Source organism: Lagenorhynchus albirostris, chromosome 4, assembly GCF_949774975.1.
Source record: "Lagenorhynchus albirostris chromosome 4, mLagAlb1.1, whole genome shotgun sequence".
NCBI classification, from domain to species: domain Eukaryota; kingdom Metazoa; phylum Chordata; class Mammalia; order Artiodactyla; family Delphinidae; genus Lagenorhynchus; species Lagenorhynchus albirostris.
The window spans coordinates 3747593-3767847 of NC_083098.1; the positions used below are offsets into that span (position 1 = coordinate 3747593).

Sequence of the window (20255 nt, forward strand, 5' to 3'; positions counted from 1 at the left end):
CAGCAGGCGGACTCGCAACCACTGCACCACCAGGGAAGCCCTGGAGCTGTAGTTTGAACTCACTCTATCAATCTCATGACTCCCCCTGGCTACTTCCCACATCTTATTCTGGACTACTCTGGTCTTCCTTCTTTACCTACATTTTTGTTTCACGTCTTGTGTCTCATTTCCTGAGAACCTTGTTTGGCATTATACCAAGACTGAAATGTTTGGAACTGTATGAGCCCTTGTGAGTAACATATTTATATTGTAAGAGGGGCTTTATAGGGATTCAGTGTGTGTGTGTGTGTGTGTGTGTGTGTGTGTTCTACATCTTTTCCTACATAGAAAGCCTGAGTAGGAACGATGGCTCTAACAGGGAGGACTTCAGAAAGATGGGCAGACTAAGGAAAGGCAATTTCTGGGAAAGAGGGAGGGAGCCTTGTGGTCCAGCAAAGCACATCACTAGAGGCTGAGATGGTTGTCCTAGGTTTCACGTCTGTTTCCCAACTTGTTTAAAGTTCCTTGATGACTGAACACAAAAGCAACAACATCCTCCATCCCTTTTGCATCTTCTTCCCCCTTCTCTAGATCCAATCCTGGTTGGATAAATGCTGGTTGAATTAGGAAACGGGCAGCGTTTCTGAGAATTTGTACCACAACTCAGTACTCTTCCACTCGAACTGCAGTGGGAGCTGCAGGGCGAATGATGCAACACCTCTGAGCAGACCTTTCTCTTCCTTGGTTCCCTCCCACACTGGTCCCTCCTAGAGTGCCTTTCCTTCTAATAAAAATGAAATCCTAGTTCTGGCCCCTTTCTCTTTCTCTTCAGATGCTTTTGAAATTAAGCAACAACAGAGGTCTTTAGGAAACGTGGATTTGTGTTTTTAACTTAACTTCTACCAAACCTTGACATACCATGCTGCATTTCATATCAGCATTTTCTCATCCTCTTCAGGAGCTCATTTGTATCAATGTGAACACGATATGTATATTACTTTCTTCAGTTGTTTTTTTTTTTTTTTTTTTTTTCTTCAGTTGTTTTTTATTCCCTACGAAGCAGACACCCAAAATGCCTAATACAAAGTGGAACATCCTTGAATAATGATTTCAATTCTGTCTCCATCTTGTTATTTTCTGATGTTACCAAGAGTGGTTTCCACCCGTCTCTCGTCTCTCTCAATCTACTGGAAGCCTTGGGAACCACGATAGCAGAGACTGGGTGTTTAAGGCCACAGGGAACAAAGCATGTCATATTTTAAGCTCCATTACTCTAAAGAGAGGCAGTGGCTGCAGCCTCTTGCAAAACTCCAGCAAAGAGGTGGTACTTTTTTTTTGGTAACAACAATTAATCATGACAGAAGGACTCAGATAGGGGAAAAGGACAGATGGTTCTTGTTACAACCTGCCTCGAAACTGAATTACCATGCCCGACCATAAACAGAACATTTGTACCAAAACTGTGAGAGAGGAAGAAAATCAGAGATAAAAATCTACAGTGTGTTGTGCTATCAAATGGTTTAAAACCACAATGTAGGGCTTCCCTGGTGGCGCAGTGGTTGAGAGTCCGCCTGCCGACGCAGGGGACATGGGTTCGTGTTCCGGTCCGGGAAGATCCCACATGCTGTGGAGCGGCTGGGCCCGTGAGCCATGGCCGCTGGGCCTGCGCGTCCGGAGCCTGTGCTCCGCAACGGGAGAGGCCACAACAGTGAGAGGCCCGCGTACCACAAAAAAAAAAAACCAAAAAAACCCACAATATAATGATGACTACACTTATAATACAGTGAATACAGAGGAGTCAGGAAAACTTTGGGCATAACGAACATCAAAAGTCATCAAGTGTCTAATTGATTCTAAAATAATATAGACACTGGCAAATGATAAAATGTAAATATGTCTTAAGTTATTTTTTGAAATTCACTCTAATAGTCCCATCATATTGTCTGGTAGAATCTTGACAATTCCACCCTAAACTTATGTTTAAAAGAGCTTTAATAGTTCACTAAGCTTTGATCTATATGGAGTAAACTTTTCTGAATGGGGATTAAGTTTTAATGCCTGGACATTATTAATATCAACCAAATGACAGATGTGTGAGCATTTTGCTAACTTTGAAGACATTAATCTGGTTAGATTGTCCGCAGTATGACTGTATGTAATGCAGTACAGTGTATAGGGAAGGATGCTCTATCATTTAAATGTGTCCATACCCATGTAATCAGGGTTTCCAGTGTCCTGAAAGATAAGGGCGATCCTTCTGTGTGTCGGAGTCCACGTTTATGCGGCAATGGCTCCCTTTTATGGATGTTTCAGAAGGGAGAGATGCCAAATGAGGACTCATCTCTGAAGAACCCTGAATGATGAGCTGTAACCATTCACTGTGGACCGAGGCCAGGCCTCCGTGGTCAGCACGGACCATGAGCACGCCTGGCAAGAAAGAACCACCCAAACAGACTTCATTTGTTGCCCTGTGGATCGGCTCCAGGGAACATTTTTGCCTCTCGATGAACAAAGCATGGCCTGATAGGCTGAGAATGTAATAATTGGTATAATTAGCCAATAATTTTGCAGGGAAAAACCTATTAGTGACTACTAGCTAACTCATTTGCATGCTAATGTTTTGAGGGGAGAAAAAGAAAAGCTTTTGAGGCTTACTTTATTTTTTAGCGTTATGTCCGAGTTATTTCTGACTTCGGTTGTTGTTGGAATACTGTAAAGGAGGCTGTGTTAGGCTGTGTCATCAGAGGATCTTGTGAGGTGGCTGGTAGGACCTCTCTGTGGTTTCTGACACCTCAGTTCAAGTGGTCCAGGGTGACCTTCCCCTTGAGGCTCTGCAGAGGACAGAGGGCTGGGCAGAGGGGTAGCCTGGGATTTATAGATGCTATTATGTGCCCACCTCTCACGATCAACAAGCAACGCAGCTATTTCCATAAACTCAACCAAACACAGGGCAGCAATGACACACTTATTGTAAAAGAAAGTGAAGCAAGTCCCTGGTGTGGGCCTTTCCGAAGCCCTGAAAACAAACTTTGAACATCCCTAAAATGTCAGTCACTACCCCTTCCTGTTAACACTGGCTGCCTGAGAATTCTTTCTTCTTTTGTCATCACGAGGGAAAGAATTCTGTTTTTTTTTTAAATGTGGTCACACCACGTGGCATGCAGGAGCTTAGCTCCCCGACCAGGGATCAAACCCGGGCCCCCGAAGTGAAAGCACCAAGTCCTAACCACTGGACCGACAGGGAATTCCAAAGACTTCTTCTGTGTTGGCCCAGTAGGAGAGGAGACTGGAGGAAACTACTTTAGGGGGGTTATGGGGTTGGCAGCATGGGAGATACTCCAGCATCCTGGCAGCAGGTTGGAATGTCGCTATTTAGCCCTCAGGAACAGCAGGGAAGGAGTGTTCTTTGGTGCAGCTACATGGGGGTTAGTGGTTTCACAAGGCCTGCGAGAGACCTAACCACCATTTTTAACGTTGGTTCCCTAGGCATATTTTCTTGTAAATTCCAAGTGAATTCACAAGTACCCATTTCAAGAGTAAAAACAGCAGTTGGTAGATTGAGGACAACTTGGATTTGGATGTCTCCCTTGCCCATCCTCTCCTTGGGGAATATTTTCCCAATGTTCCCCAACCCTCCTTTGTAGTTATTTCTCGATCTTGTCTTTTCTGTTACGGTGTTTTAATGATGCTCATTGTTAATCCTATAAACTCCGTGTCCCAAGTTCTCCAGAGAACCACTTCATCAATAATGATATAAATGCTCTAAAACTACACGTAGAATTTTACTGAAAAGAGGTCCTTTGATAATTACAATGAAAAGCGGTGAGTTGTGTTGGCTTACTACTTCTAAATGTAGGAAAATAAACTGTTATTAATAGCTACACACCATTTCCTATCTTTTCAAGGGCTTTGTTAGTCAGCCTCACAACGGTGCTGTATAGGGAATAGTATAGTTCCCCTATAATAGTATAGGGAAATACTATTAACACAGAGCAAAGGGGGCGGCAGGTGGGATGCTCTTATGATGGAACAAATGCCCCTTTTGTCTCTTGTGCTGCCTCTGTACTTTTCTTGAAGTACTATGTTTAGGAAAAATAAATTTTCTTCTATTATTCTACTTAACATTCGTTCAGGCTCTCTCAACCAAACAATTAAATAAGTGAAGTTCCACAATAAGCATTAAAACCAAAACACCACTATTAGTCATTGATACCTAACCACACTTGCTAATTTAAAAATGAGAAGAAAGGAAAGCTCTCCCCTCTTTGCACACCCCACTGCCATACGCTGTCTACCAATCCAATCATTTTCCCCTCTGGGAAATGATCTGGACTCAGAACTTGTCCAAAATACGTCCCAGGGCATATATTGAATTTCAATAGAGGCTTTTCTGATGATGAAAAGTTCCATCGATTTTCACACATAATGGATGGATCGGGACTTTTCTATTGCATTTCTTGCCAGCATCACTGAATTCTTCACAACAACTGGATTCAAAGATTAGGTACTATTGCCCCCATTTTACAAGTGAACAAGTGAACAACCTGCAGCTCAGACAGGATTATTAAAACAAGGTCACACTTCTAATAAGTGTTTAAGCCCGGTTTCAAATTCCGGCCCGTCTGCTTCCGAACTTTGTCCTGATGATTATAGAATATTGACTCCCAATAGATCGCTCTTCTGACCTACTGTTTTAATTCTGGATGAATATGTTTATGTTATTATTATACAGCTTACAGCAGGCTGTAATTGATTTCACAGTTACTTTGGATTATTTTTATAATTGTTCTTATTTCTATCAGTTGAAAGACACATGTAATGTGTCATCGCTAGAATATTAATGGAACAACCATTATATTAAGAAAACAGCTAAAATGTTAAAATAAACATTATTGGACTTCCCTGGTGACACAGTGGTTAAGAATCCGCCTGCCAATTCAGGGGACATGGGTTTGAGCCCTGGTTCAGGAAGATCTCACATGTCACGGAGCAACTAAGCTCAGCACCACAACTACTGAGCCTGTGCTCTAGAGCCCGCGCGCCACAGCTACTGAAGCCTGTGCACCTACAGCCCGCGCTCCACAACAAGAGAAGCCACCGCAATGAGAAGCCCGTGCACCGCAAAGCATAGACACCACTGGCCGCAACTAGACAAAGCCCGTGCGCAGCAACAAACACCCAATGCCGCCAAATTAATTAAAAAATAAAAATAAAATAAACATTATTTTCATCCCAAAATTGAATACACTTCACTATTTAAAACAAAAAAATTGGGGTGAAATCCAGATGTCCATTTTTTTTAAAGATAACATATGAACAATAATAAATAAACAGTTTTCCTTTAATGAGTTTTTCTCTCAGGAGAGTGTTTCTAGGGGGATTCTTCTTTGTTTTTTAACCTGAACTTTGAGGTTTGTAATAGTTTTTACAAATTATTCTCATTACTGAATAAGCTTAAATTCTATTTTAAGTGGCTATATTAGGAATGTATAATTGAATTTTTCTTTTACAGTTTTAAAATTTATCAAAAAAATAATTTCCTTCATTAAAACTGACCTCATTAAACTCAAAAGACCCAAGTTCACTGCATGACTCATTTAGGACTTTATATTCAACCATGATGTGAAGAGATCTTTAATTACCTAGACAAAACCTCTTGAGTAACAGAGTGGTGGTTATTAACATCTGGGAGAAAGAAAAAAAAAAAAAAACAGAGGCTCCAATTTAATGGAACAAAGCGTCATCCTCTCAAATGCACTACTGAAACCGAGATACGCAGATGATCTATTGTGGTGGCAAGCAGGTGGCGCTTTAATTTCCTTGTTCATTTTACAGAGGGGGTGTGACCGGGAGTCTCAAGTCCACAGGTAAATGACAAAGCACAAAGGTCAAGGTATCTCTAAAAATATTATTTTAAATGTGAACGAAAGCAGAAGCCTGGTGAGATGGAGCTTTCCAAGTTAAATCTAACCTTTGTTTTTAATTTTTGCTTCAAAAAAATTAGAGAGAAAAAAAACTAGAATGAACAGCGTATGAATCATTTCTGTTAAATGAAGTCTTCAGTGTCTTATGTGTTTTATTTCATGATTCCTGTGCAGGAATCGTGAGGACCAGAGGCCGCTCTGAAATCCCAGAACGGTGTCTGGCCTGGAGTGGGTCCCCAGTACATGTTCTTTAGACAAATGAACTGAGCAATCAGCCAGTGTCCGGAATAGAACACGATGATCCTGGACCTACATGAACTTTGTGGTTTTCAGGGTGATGGGGTGGGGCGTTCACACTGGCCCTCCAATAGCCCCACCCCAAATGCAAATAGTGCCCCAGTGGAGAAACTTTGAGGGATTCAGGGCTCTTCCCCTACTAAATGCAAATACCTGCCATGAAGGTACTTAAGCTGGTCAGCACTTTATCTTAGGCTGAATGAATTTTCCAGAACCTTTCCAAGCCTGGCAATTTTTAGCAGAGGACGGATGGGGATGAAGAGGTGAAGAAAGCGTGAGGGATCCATGGGTAGGACACCACGGGAGAGGCTGGCAGTAAAAAGACAAACCCCTCACATTCCCTGCGGGGACAGAGCCGGTCACAACACAATTCAAACAGGACCTCGTTACTAGATCAATATTTCCAACTGATAAACCAATTTGTCATCTAAAAGCCAAATGGATGCATTAAAACATTGATTTTTCGTCAAGAAGACTTGGAATTTTTGTGGTTGCCCTTTGGTTGGTAAATTGGTTGGTTTTACCAGCCAGGACTCTACCGTGCATTTAAAGCACACTTTTGGGAATACTGAATTTCATTTTAGGCTCTGCTTTCATTTGATGTTCTATATAAGGAAGTGCCTGAAAGTTGCCCCTGTTTCTATTTCTATGTCTCTATCTATCTATCCCTTTTTAAAAACTGGGAGATCATTGTAAATTTAGCTTTGGAGCCTACTTTTTTATTCTCACTGAATACAATGTGAGCATATACTCATGTTAATAAACAACCTTGAAAATCTGATTTTAATAGCTGCATAGTATTCTATTGTATTGCTTTGGCATAATTTATTTAATAAGCCCTTTATTGCTGAATACTTAGATTGCTATCACTTTTTTTTTTTTTTTTGGCCGTGCTGCACCGCTTGTGGCATCTTAGTTCCCAGACCAGGCATTGAATCTGGCCACTCCACCTCCCCTTCCCCCACAGTGAGAGCCCAAGTCCTAACCACTGGACCACCAGGGAATTCCCTGTTATCACTTTTTTATTACTATTGTAAACAGTGCTGCAAATAACTCTTGATTATTTCTTTTTTTTTTTGAATTTTAGTTTATTTATGTTTTTATACAGCAGGTTCTTACTAGTCATCCATTTTATACACATCAGTGTATACACGTCAATCCCAATCGCCCAATTCATCATGATTATTTCCTAATAATCAATTTCTGGAAATGAAATGATGAGTCAAGAAGCACCTGGGATTCTAAGTGTGCAGCATGCTAGAATCTTGACTTTCCCATCTCCTCCCGTCATGTCCCCACTGAGACACGACACAGACAAGTAATGCACCTGGCTTACACGAGCACACTTGAAAAATTGTTCTACTCTAATTGAGGAGAAAAAACCCTGAAGAAAAAAATTGAGCAGAAGGAAGGAGAATGTAAATCTGACAATTCACCTTTCCCCTGTGTGTGTGTGTGTGTGTGTGTGTGTGTGTGTGTGTGTGTGTGTGTGTGTGTTTTGCTTTGTTTTGTATTTGGACCTTATGGGGGGAGGGTTGACCAAATACGAGTTCAGAAAAGATGAAGGGTCTCAGGACTGGGAGTGGGAAGTTAAGAACGGTATTTGAAAAAAAAAAAAAAAATATATATATATATATATAAAGTATCAGGGAGGGTGTGCATAGGTTTTATGCAAATACTACACCCTTTTATATAAGGAACTTGGGCATCCTCGGATTCTAGTATTTGCAGCAAGACAGGGCAAATTTGGAAGGACAAACTATATATGCTGTTGGCTGAAAATTTTTACAATTATTTTTCAGCTATATGTGCTTTCTCCTCTTTGAATTATCTGTGCAATTACTTTTCAATTTATTTTATTTAATAATACATTTATATAATTCATGTATATTAATTAAAAACAATTAACAGGTTAAAAAAAAAGAATGGTATTTGGTGAAGTGCTGAAATATTATCTTCAAATAAAATACATATAATTTTAGTAAAAACAATTTCAACTACATTTTCATAAATGAAATTAATCTGCTCGTAAGGAAAACTAGGTTTCAGGAACAATTCTGGCTGTGAATTGGCAGGTAAATAACTGATGCAATTTCACAGTTCAAGCGCTTACTAGCTATGAAATGAAACTTGTGAATCTCCGTGACCCCACCCGCTTCCTGACAGCATCATCAGAGCTGAATTCCTTGGCTCCTGGTATTTTAAGTTATATTCATATTTCTATTTAAATGTAGTTCTTTGATGCTTTTTAATCATCTGGGAGATGGATTCAAAATGGTACAATTTCCTCCTTTAAATTGTGTGCTTAACTCCTGTCAATGTTAATACACATTGTGTGTGCACATCAAAGTAAAGCTATGACTAGGCCATGCCTTGGGAGATGAAATGCTACGGATTTCACAGATCCTGTCAGAAATTGCCTTCTTTCTTTCATATTTCATTAATTCAGCTCATGTATGCTAAGTATAAATGATCATGTAATTTTTTTGAGGTAAAAATGTGACGTTCTCAGAGAAATCATCTTCTCTGAAGATTCATTAGACTTTGTTTAAAAGCATAGCTTTGAGAAGCAGTCACATTTTGAAAACGTGTCAGTTTCCCATACTCATCATCCTTTTCAATTCTGGAAGAGTGAATCCTGGGACGCGTTGCTTTTAATTAACATTCTCACCAATCCCCCCAGAGCGCAGTCATTTCCATTACGTTTAAAGTGCTTCTGGAACCACAGGGGACAACATTCCCCAGTCTAACTACGCAGTTACTTACAGTAAGTGCAGTAAATGTTACCGTGGTATTTTTTTTTTTTTTAATTTTTTTGGCCACACCATGCGGGATCTTATTTCCCTGACCAGGTCTCGAACCTGCACCCCTGCAGTGGAAGTGCAGAATCTTAACCACTGGACCGCAAGGGAAATCTGGTATTTTGATTTAAGGAACTCGTTGAAGTTACTCAAAGCTGCTTGGTCAAAAAACTAAGGATTAGGTCCTGTCAATATACTGTGTTTTATGAACTAGTTAGCTACCTACAAATTTAAGAAAACAAGTGAGGATGAATTCTCTTTTTGTGTGGAATGAAGAGGTATGCTTAGAGGAGAGGTTCGATTACAAAAGTTTGTACACTTTTGTTTTTTTTAGAAGGTTATCTCCCTTTTTAATTTATTTTTAATTAATTAATTTATTTTTGGCTGCATTGGGTCTTCATTGCTGCGTGCGGGCTTTCTCTAGTTGCGGCGAGTGGGGGCTACTCTTTGTTGCGGTGCATGGGCTTCTCATTGTGGTGGCTTCTCCCGTCGTGGAGCACAGGCTCTAGGCGCACAGGCTCAGTAGTTGTGGCATACAAGCTCAGTAGTTGTGGCTTGAAGGCTCTAGAGAGCAGGCTCAGTAGTTGTGGTGCACGGGCTTAGTTGCTCCACGCCATGTGGGATCTTCCCGGACCAGGGCTCAAACCCGTGTCCCGTGCACTAGCAGGCGGATTCTTAACCACTGCGCCACCAGGGAAGCCCTATGCGCTATTTCTATAGGGGGTGGAGCAATCTTATAATTTGGATATATGCAGGGCAAAGCTATCAAATGGATTTTGTGTTACAAAACTTACTCATAGAAACCAGAACAATGCTTGACACCTGGGGTTAAACAGGGTTGAACCCACCTTGCATCTACCTGAAGACAACCTACCACTCATCCTGTCATATAAGAAATTATATTTTGTTTTTTTAAAAGCATATATTTGAACTTAGACACTTTTTTGGCTGATATCACCTTCCCAATGTGGTCACCACACATCATTGTTCCTGGTTAGGTCAGGTGCCCCCAGATCATGCTGGGCTGTCTTTTCACAGACCCCGGTCACAGACCCTTAGAAATCCTAAACACCAGGAATGGATAAACAAGATGTGGTATATACACACAGTGGAATATTACTCAGCCATAAAAAAGAATGAAATAATGCCATTTGCGGCAACATGGATGGACCCAGAGATTATCATAGTAAATGAAGTAAGCCAGACAGAGAAAGACAAATATCATATGATATCACTTACATGCAGAATGTAAAAAGATGATACAAATAAACTTATTTACAAAGCAGAAATAGACTCACAGACAGAGAAAACAAACTTATGATTACCAAAGGGGAAAGGTCGGGGGGAGGGATAAATTAGGAGTTTGGGATTAACAGATACACACTACTATATATAAAATAATCTTGTACAGCACAGGGGACTATATTCAATATCTTGTAATAAGCTATAAGGGAAAAATCTGAAAAAGAATGGATATATGCACATGTATAACTGAATCACTTTGCTGTACACTTGAAACTAACACAACATTGTAAGTTAACTATACCCCAATATCAAATAAAAATTAAATAAAAAAAAAAGAAAATCCTAAACACTGAAAAAAACGCACAGTGCCTCATCCCTATATGTGATTCTAAACAACAGTAACAATAAAAAAACACTAATTTATAGGATAGAGTCCAACAAATTCTGATTTTCCTTCTGACACTTTTTCCTTTTTTCTTTCTTCTCTCCTGTCTCCCTCCCTCCCTTCCTTCCTTTATTTTCCCCTTTCTTTCTCTTGAATTCTTTCAAAATATATATTTTAAAATGTCCCTGCTATGCTGGTGCCCTAAATATGTACTTGTTTAGTCTGTCTATTTTGTTACTCAACACTCCCTAGTAATGGACACACCTCTAAATGTCCTCAGTTTGCTGGAGCCCCTACAAACCATCTCTAGTATAAATAGCAATAATATGTCTAAATGTCTCTGCTCACTCAAAACATGAAGATGCGTCCACTGCCGCTCCTTTAGTCTTCCTTCAAAAGGGAAAAGAAACCAAATGAAATGCATAACCCTGGTTGGAAGCATTGGCAACAATAAAAAGGTATCTTAGGGGCAATCGAAAGACTTTGAATATGGAGACCAAATTTTAGATATAATCAAATTAAATTTCTTAGGAATTGTACTGGTATTGTGATTTCCTAGGAAATGTTCTCATCAATAGGAAGTGTATGCTGAAATATTTAGGGGTTTACTGTCATGATGTCTGTGACTTGCAAATTGCTCAGCAAAAAAAAAAATGTGTGTGTAACGTATATATATATATATAGAGAGAGAGAGAGAGAGAGAGACAAAGACAGAGCTAGAGATAGAGAGAAAATTCAAAATGTGACAAAAATGTGGTAGAATACGTACTGTTTTTTCAACTTTTCCGTACGGGAGAAACGACATAATCACTCAAACTAGAATGCCAAGAATCAAAAGAAACACCGTTGATATGACACGGAGCTAGGATTTGGGGTTTTCCGTAGTCTGTAAGATAGTTGGAGGACTATAGCTTTAATTCCTTAGCTTCATCAAAGAAATGTAAGCTTTAAAGATCATTTCAGTCATTGTAGATCATTTAGATAAACGGATTTAGGCGCACACACGAAGACCTGAGTTCAGTCAGCCCTAGAAGGCACTGGCCAAATGCCCATTGCTTTCTGAGCAAGTCCAGCCCTTTAAAGCCAGCTAACTGGTTTCTTTTGATGAATTTCTTCTACGACATCAGCTTTCTAGGAGCTCAGAAACTGCTAGGAATCAATAAAGCAATATTTCTTATTCTCTCCCAATCAATAAAATGTAGTTTCTTCCTTTATTCATCCAATTACTAAAAATTTAGTGACGGCCTACTCTGAGCCAGGGCCAGTGTTCTCAGAACACACACAAAATACATGGGCTCTGTCCTCAAGGAGTTCAGGGTCACCTGGAGAGGCAGTTGTATAACACATGATTATAGAATAATGTAAAAAGTATTGTGGGCTTCCCTGGTGGCGCAGTGGTTGAGAGTCCGCCTGCCGATGCAGGGGACGCGGGTTCGTGCCCCAGTCCGGGAAGATCCCACATGCTGCAGAGCGGCTGGGCCCGTGAGCCACGGCCGCTGAGCCTGCACATCCAGAGCCTGTGCTCCACAGCGGGAGAGGCCACAACAGTGAGAGGCCCGCGTACCGCCAAAAAAAAAGTATTGTAAGTATGGTACATATAAGCTGCTTTGGGAGCACAGAGTGAGAAGCCCTACACTACCTGGTGTGTGTGTGGAGGAACGGTGAGGAATCAGGGGATAATGATACAATAATAAACAATGATGGTCACAGCAACAAGAACAATAGTGGTCCTAGACCAGGAAAGTCCTAACTACAACAGCTATACTTAAGCAGGGGTAAAGGATGGTGGATTTGGCAGAAGTCAAACAAATTACTAGTAGGAAAGGTGCCTGGACATATCAATACAAATCTCGGGGAAAATATTTTAACAGGTCTGCCCGGCTGAAACATTTTGCCATGGCCATAAACTCCCTTCCCAGGTGCTTTGCTCATGTTATCTAGCTAATATTGTCTCCATTTAAATAGGCCCTGAGGCTCATGGGAGGCATGTGAGTTGCCTCTGGACAAGCAGCTAGTATCTAGCAAGACAGAATCTAGGTTAGGACTCATGCGTCTTGGACACTTGTTCCATCTTGCTATGTAACGTCACCTGCCCACAGACCTTTGCTTAGGAAGGCCTTGAAGAGGAGTAAGAATTCTGCAGGTGAACCTTGTAGAGAAGAGACTTCTGGGCGAGAGGTGAATACACAAGGCATTGAGGAATTAAGAGAGTTTGGCAAATCCTTGTAGACCCTATTGTTGGCAGTGATTGGAATAGAAGTTATGTGGGTGGAAAGTGGTGGAGGAGAAAACCTGACAGGGCTCTGGAATAAGAAACAAGGGGCTTATATCTTACGGAGTGTTAGAAAGCCACTGAAGGAAGGGCTTTCAGCTCTGGGATTATACGATCGATTTGCCTTTTTCAAAGATCCTTCTGTGCAAAGGCCCAGGTAGTTTCTAACAGGAGGGGAGCCAGCCAGGGGGAAGAGCTAGGCACAGGCTGGGTACCCACCGAAAGATGGGGCCCGCACTTCGGAGGCAGCTACAGGGTAAAGGGGTCCTACCCTTGCCTGCCTTCTCTATACAACTTATGGTCCTTCTTTCAACATGACTAATGGTAATGTCTTTTCATCATTCTCATAAAAAGCATCATGGCAACATGTTCTTTTAAAAAATGTTGAATAGGTATCACTTTTGCAAATGGTGCTAGGAAAGCAATAGATTCCTCTGCTAATTGCGTGGGAATACTCTGAAATTCCCATGCTGCTCCTTCAGAGGCATTGTGTGTTTGCGTGTGTATGCGCGTGTGTGTGTGTGTGTGTGTGTGCGCGCGCGGCGGGGGGAGGAATCGGAGACAGGAGATAAGGCTGGGGGAAAGAGTGCCCAGACTAGGTCAGTGGCAGTAGAGGGGCAGGGGGGATTGCATTGCGATTCCACATAATTTAATGAGTGAGTCGACGTTTTTTTTGGCCACACCATGCGGCTTGTGGGATCTTAGTTCCCCGACCAGGGATAGAACCCACTGCTTAGCAGTGAAAGCATGGAGTCCTAACCACTGGACTGCCAGGGAATTCCCTGATTCAACATAATTTTAAGGATTGAACTCAGGGACTGAAAGTCAGAAAGTGAGTCAAAGATGATGCCTGGTTTTGCCTGAGCAACTAGGTGTAAGGTTATGTCATCCTCCAAGATACGGATACACCTGGAGAGAGATTTCAGAGGAAAGATATTGAGTTTGAATTTGAACGTGTCGATTTTGCATATGGGTGCCCAATTTGCTGAAAAGGCCCCTTTCCCCATGGAATTACCTTTGCCCCTTTGTCAAAAATCAGTTGATTATATTTTTGCAGCTCTATTTCCGGTTTTTCTATTGTGTTCCATTGGTCTATGTGCCTATCCTTCACCTTGATGAATGTTGTTTTATAGTAAGTCTTAAAACTGGGTAAGGTGAGTCCTTCAACTTTGGTCATTTTTTATCAGAAGTGTTTTGCTTTTCCATGTGAATTTTGGAATCAGACTGTCAATACCTACATAAAAGTTTGCTGAGATTTTGACTGGCATTGCACGGATTCAATAAAATAAGTGGGGAAACACTGACATCTTTAGATTGAGTCTTCTGATTTATGAACATGGTATTCCTCCCTATTTTACTTAGACATTTTCGATTTCTTGTATCAGAGTTTTTGCAGTTTTCTGCATACAGCTCTGGTATGTAGCCCTAAGTACTTCATTTGTTCTTATTGGCCATGCCTATTCTGAGGTATCTGTGTACATCTTTATGCAGATGTCCTGTGGGCAAGCCTGGAGGTCTGGGGCATTGTCTGGGTTGGAATTCAGGTTTGGTATCATCACATTTGTCATGAATGTCACATTTCCCAGGGACAGAAGAAAATAGGGCTGAGGATTAAAAGTCATCTTAATTACCATCAAATGGTTAAATCTGGTTCTTGTTCTAAGTTTAAGAAGTAAACCAAGGAAGATCTGAGAACCCCACAATGAGGGCTGAACACGTGTACTTTGGCACCAGAAAGCATGTGATTAGCTCCTGGCTCGGGGACCTCAAGTCTCAGCTCCACCTAATTGTAAAGCCTGTACGGTAACAGTGGCCACCTCATAGGGTCATTGGAAAATCGATTACGACGGTGCATCTGGAGGACACAGAACAGTGCTTGGCATGGCGAGCACTCAATACCTGTCAGCCACTGTTATTAGTTACATAAGTGAATTGCCAGGAGCCCATCTGGGGAAATCCCTTGGAAAAAACTTAATGGTCTTTGAGAGTCCTGGCATTGTTCGGTAATGACTATTGATCTTCACAAGAAAAGATGGGATTCACTGCTTGTGTTAATTTTTCTTGCACAATATACGCCCAGGACTCGGTGCCCCCCTCCCGAGGGTGAACTGCGTATGAGAAAGAATATATAGCATCTGAAATTCCCTGCTGAAAATCTCTTTGTTTAGAAACCAGGGCTGCTAGTGCCTTTTGATTCGTGTTTCCAACATTTCCCAAATTAAGCATGAGAGTTGTGACTGGATATCGCCATGGACTCGCAATTTCTTTCTGAAAGAAGACGAGGAAGGTGGTCGGCACTCATACCCTGCTTCCTATCCCTCCCTACCACCAGGGGTTGCCTAGCCTTGTTCACAGAGGTCACTGACCCGGTTTAGTCTGTCTCCAGCTTTGCATGAGTTGGCCCAACCCTGGACCCAGAATCCTTCAAAAGAATCCCACTTCTCGGCAAGGACAGAAATCGTGTAGTGACAACAGGATGGTCTGGACATTGTTTGGCACTTTGTTTGACCAGGGGTAGGGGTGGGGAGGAAGAATTGAAACCCTTTCAGAAAGTCTTTATTTTCTCCAATTCCCATTTCATTGTGTTTAAAAGAGAGGTCAAAGGAATATCTTGGCCAGCAAAAGGAATGCACTCTAATATTGACAGGTCCCAGGAAAGAGACTCACAGCGAAATTTGCATCTGACATAGTAGCGTAGACCGCAGATGCTTTAATCACACAAAGAGCTAAACAGGTGCTCTGCTGAGACCTCTTGTAGTATTATTGTCGGGAGAAAACCAATTGGCCTAGGACCCAGGGTCAGTGCTGCTGCTAGTATCTGTTCTGAAAATTCTGCAGTGCTTTTGTGTTCACAAATTGCCATAGATGTTGATGTGTGTGTGTGTGTGTGTGTGTGTGTGTGTGTGTGTGTGTGTGTGTGTGTGTGTAAAATCACCATAAAGATAAATGGGTGGAAGAAATGCTTCAAGTTAAGTTTGCACAGATTCTACTCGGTTACCAGCTTGTAACCCTGCCGCTAACCTTGGGCGGAGACCATGGAGAGCTCCTGGAGCATTGTTCTTTGGCCCATGATGGGCCACGTAAGGCACAGATTGATTTGATCTGAAAATTTGTTAAAAATATGCGAATTGCAACTGTCACAAACATACCACTTGGGAATGTAAATTGGTGGAGCCACTATGGAAAACAGTATGGAGGTTCCTTAAAAAAATAATAATAGGGGTTTCCCTGGTGGTGCAGTGGTTAAGAATCCGCCTGCCAATGCAGGGGACACGGGTTTGAGCCCTGGTCCGGGAAGATCCCACGTGCTGCGGAGCAACTAAGCCCATGCACCACAACTACAAAGCCTGTGCTCTAGAGCCCGCGAGCCACAACTACTGAGCCCACATGCCGCAACTACTGAAGCCCACGCACCTAGAGCCCGTGCTCCACAACAAGAGAAGACACTGCAATGAAAAGCCCATGCACCGCAACGAAGAGCAGCCCCCACTTGCTGCAACTAGAGAAAGCCTGCGTGCAGCAAGGAAGACCCAACACAGCCGAAAATAAATAAATTTATATATTAAAAAAACTAATAATAGAGCTACCATATGATACTGCAATCCTACTCCTGGGAATATATCAGGAGAAAACTATAATTCAAAAAGAAACATGCACCCCAATACTTATAGCAGAACTATTCACAATAGCCAAGACATGGAAGCAACCTAAATGCCCATCAACAGATGAATGCATAAAGAAGATGTGGTACATATATACAATGGGATATTACTCAGCCACAAAAAGAATGAAATAATGCCATTTGCAGCAACATGGATGGACCTAGAGATTATCATACTAAGTGAAGTAAGTCAGACAAAGACAAATACCATATGGTATCACTTATACGTGGAAACTAAAATAAGGCACAAATGAACGTATCTATAAAACAGACTCAGACGTAGAGAACAGACTTGTGGTTGCCAAGGGCGAGGGGGTGGGGGACTTGGAGTTTGGGATTAGCAGATGTAAACTATTATATATAGAATGGATAAACAACAAGGTCCTACTGTATAGCACAGGGAACTATATTCAATATCCTGTGATAAACCATAGTGGAAAAGAATATGTATATGTATAACTGAATCACTTTGCTGTACAGCAGAAATTAACACATTGTAAATCAACTACACTTCAATAAAATACATTAAAAAAACATACCACTGTGAATGTTAGTCTGTAATTAAATTGGATCTCCGGTTCATTTAATTTTTTTATACATATTTTTTAGATTTAGTCGTTGGAGTGCTAGGTGCAGATTTACACGTGTTCATATTTGGAATCAATAATTCTGACACAAAAATGGGACAATAAAAAAATGGGACAATAACACACAGATTAGTAGATGGCAGTCATCCCTTGCTTTTTGAAATGGACATAAACCTGGCAATAGATTCAATATTTGTAAGAGTCAATTCTGGTTTTTCATTTATCTGATAAAAGCAGAGATGCCATCAGACTTGGGTTTGATGCATCTGAGAAGCAGCTCCTATTCCGCCCTGTGGAGCACGGAAGGCTTTCTTTCTGGAGGCAGCAGCCCTGCCTAGCTCTGCCAGCACTCTTAGCCTTGTGAAACTACTGATCATCCCCAGCTAGGAACCACTGCCCCAGGTAAAACATTATCTATCTTTGAGGCTCTGGGCTACCTGCTATAAGTAATTAAAGTTTATTTACTAAAATAGACTAAATAAAAGAACTATCTCTAAGTTCAAAATTCTGTATGTAAAGTCAATTAGGTCAATATATTTTTAACCTAAAATCTTTCTTTCCTAGAAATTTGAAGGGCCATATAAATATTCTTTGACTAAAGCTATTCCTTTAAGGGGAAGGGAGAGATGAGAAAGAGTATTTACTTTTTAAATTAAAAAAAAATGGTTTTTTGGCTGGACCGCACAGCTTGTACGTGGGGTCTCAGTTCCCCGACCAGGGATTGAACCCAGGCCCTCGGCAGTGAGAGTGCAGAGTCCTAACCACTGGGCCACCAGGGAATTCCTGAATATTTACTTTTATAAATCCTGTTTTGAGTCATTGTCTTAGTAATCTAGCAAGAAAGATATTTTTAAACTATATTTTACAAAGGTAGAAACTAACGTTCAGAGAGGTTAAGCTCTTTCCTCAAGGTCACAGAGCTCATGTCTATCAGAAAAGGCTTTCAAATTCAAGGTTGTGTGATAGTAGATTCTAAGGTTTTCCCACTACATCATATATTCTGCTCTGCCCTTATAAAGCTGCATTTTATTGACTCCACTGGGAAAAAGATGACATTTTTTCCCCCTGCAGCAACGTGATAAAGTTCTGTTAGTCCAATCACTTCTATGCTATCTTCTGTGTCAACAGCCCCGTCCCTGACGCACCCAACCAGGTGTGGGTGGAGTACTGTGAGTTTACTCGGTCTTTACCCTGACTTAATTACCTTTGGATTCTTACAGACAGCTATGATGCCACAGGCTCATTCATCGTAGGTGAGGTAAGCATGAGACGGAAGCAAACTCAGTCTTAAATGTCTTACCAGCACTTATCACTGGTCATACTTATGTGATAAGTAAAATGCTCATATAAGAACACTGAGGATGGGCAGGGCCGTCGTGATGTGCCTCTCCAGGGCTCGGAAGGTTCTCTTCTGAGCTATAGCTCACCTATTATCTTTACTGCTTCTTGTATCAGATCCCAGCCAATGGTCAGAGTTTTTTTGCTTTTAGTTTTGTCTTGTTTTTTGCCATTTACTGGTGCTTTCCTCTTTCAGGTCTCTAACTTGATATATCTTTATATTGAAGGTTTCCTCCTTCAACCCCCATAAAGGCAATGTGCTCCCCGCTCCCCACTCCGGACTTCCCTCCTTTAAATTTTTGTGCTGCGAAATAACGCACCTTCTGATAGTTAAAACTAACATACAATGCAACAAAATAGCCTCCTTTTCCAAACGGGCCCTTAGTGCATGTTTCCCACGCCCTTGTTTGCCCTTCACTTCCTTTGCCTAATTTAGATTTGCAAGCTCAACACACAGACTCTCTCGGTCTTTGTTTATGTACATATGGTGTCTAGCACTAGTCTTGGGTTTAACAAATATTAAATAATCATGACTTCAGAATGATTGTTAGTATTGGTGTTTAAAAAAATCACAGCTGGTCAAGAATACTGCTTTTTTTTTCCCCCCCTCAAAGACCTTGTCTGATTTTGTAGCTCTTATAGAAGACAGCTGTATTATAGCACACTTGCTTTCCCCTTGAATACCACTTGGAGACCAGAGCTGGTGATAATTGTAGCTGCTTTCCTTCATTGGAACACATTTACAAATTCTGCACTGCATACCAGTGTGCTTGTGGATGTAACTTCAGTTGTATGCAACCACCTTAACATAACTGGAGAAACCCAGATACAATTTTATACAATGTTCCATTGTGCATGTTTGAAATGGAAGGTTTTTCTTTTTCTCTCTGCATAATTAATTTAAGCATTCATGATATCCAGCATGGGCTTTTAAAATCTATGCATTAAACACTCATTGACTGTGTAGTGGCAATTACATCGTTAGGTTTTGAACTGAAGTCCTTAATTTTACCTATTTTCAGGCTTAAAAAAAACAAACAAAACAAACAAAAAAACCCTGAATCTGCAGACTTTACCTAAACCCTTTTAGAGGTCTCCTTAAAATTGGCAGACTGATTTTGCACTACAGTTCCACAGGGCGATTCATAAAAATAAATGCCAAACACTAGGCAACAATAGAAGGAATTGACAGTGGATCAAAAGTTTAACAACGCATTTCCTTTAAGAAATGTCGCATCAGCTTTCTCACAATCAGGAACTAAAGAAGACTGTGCTTTCCCACTGGTCCAATAGTTCAAATGCAAACACATCAGCAGAAGAAAGTGGTTATGTCAGGGTGCAGGATGCAATCGTGTAACCGGATAAAACAGTTTTATTTGTTAGCTCAAATATATATTTCTGACTTATATTTTTATTTAATTTTGTGGCCAAGGCAGAACCAAGGTCATAATATTGATAAATTAGGAAAAAATGGTTTCTTCTTTTAGAATCAAGTCCAAAATATCTACACATCGAGATTTAGCATCGTTCTTACTCATGTGACAACATCCTCAGCTCTGAATTTATTAGGATTCCTATAAAATCAAACCTAAGAGTCTGAGTCTAATTGTGTATTCGATACACTTCATCTAACTTGTTTCATGAGCTCTCTGCTATGTATACACTGTCTCTCCCTGGGCTCTGTAACTGTATTCTCTACCAGGGACTCTGGAATGCTATTTGCAGGTAGATACAATATTTCCTAGTGGAGTGTGCTCTGTTGAAAG

At 41.0% G+C, this 20255-nt stretch overlaps 1 protein-coding gene across 19 annotated transcripts in view; it reads right to left on the minus strand.

Moving 5' to 3' along the window:
• SPMIP2 (sperm microtubule inner protein 2) overlaps window positions 1-20255 on the minus strand; it is a 160916-nt gene that overhangs the window by 135258 nt on the left and 5403 nt on the right. Inside the window, exon 3 of one of the 19 annotated variants that reach the window (XR_009540209.1) lies at window positions 11418-11447. The exons of the other annotated variants lie outside the window; for them this stretch is intronic. The gene's annotated coding sequence lies outside the window, so the exon portion shown is untranslated. Of the gene's footprint in view, window positions 1-11417; window positions 11448-20255 lie in introns of those variants that run through there. 19 annotated transcript variants of the gene reach the window in all.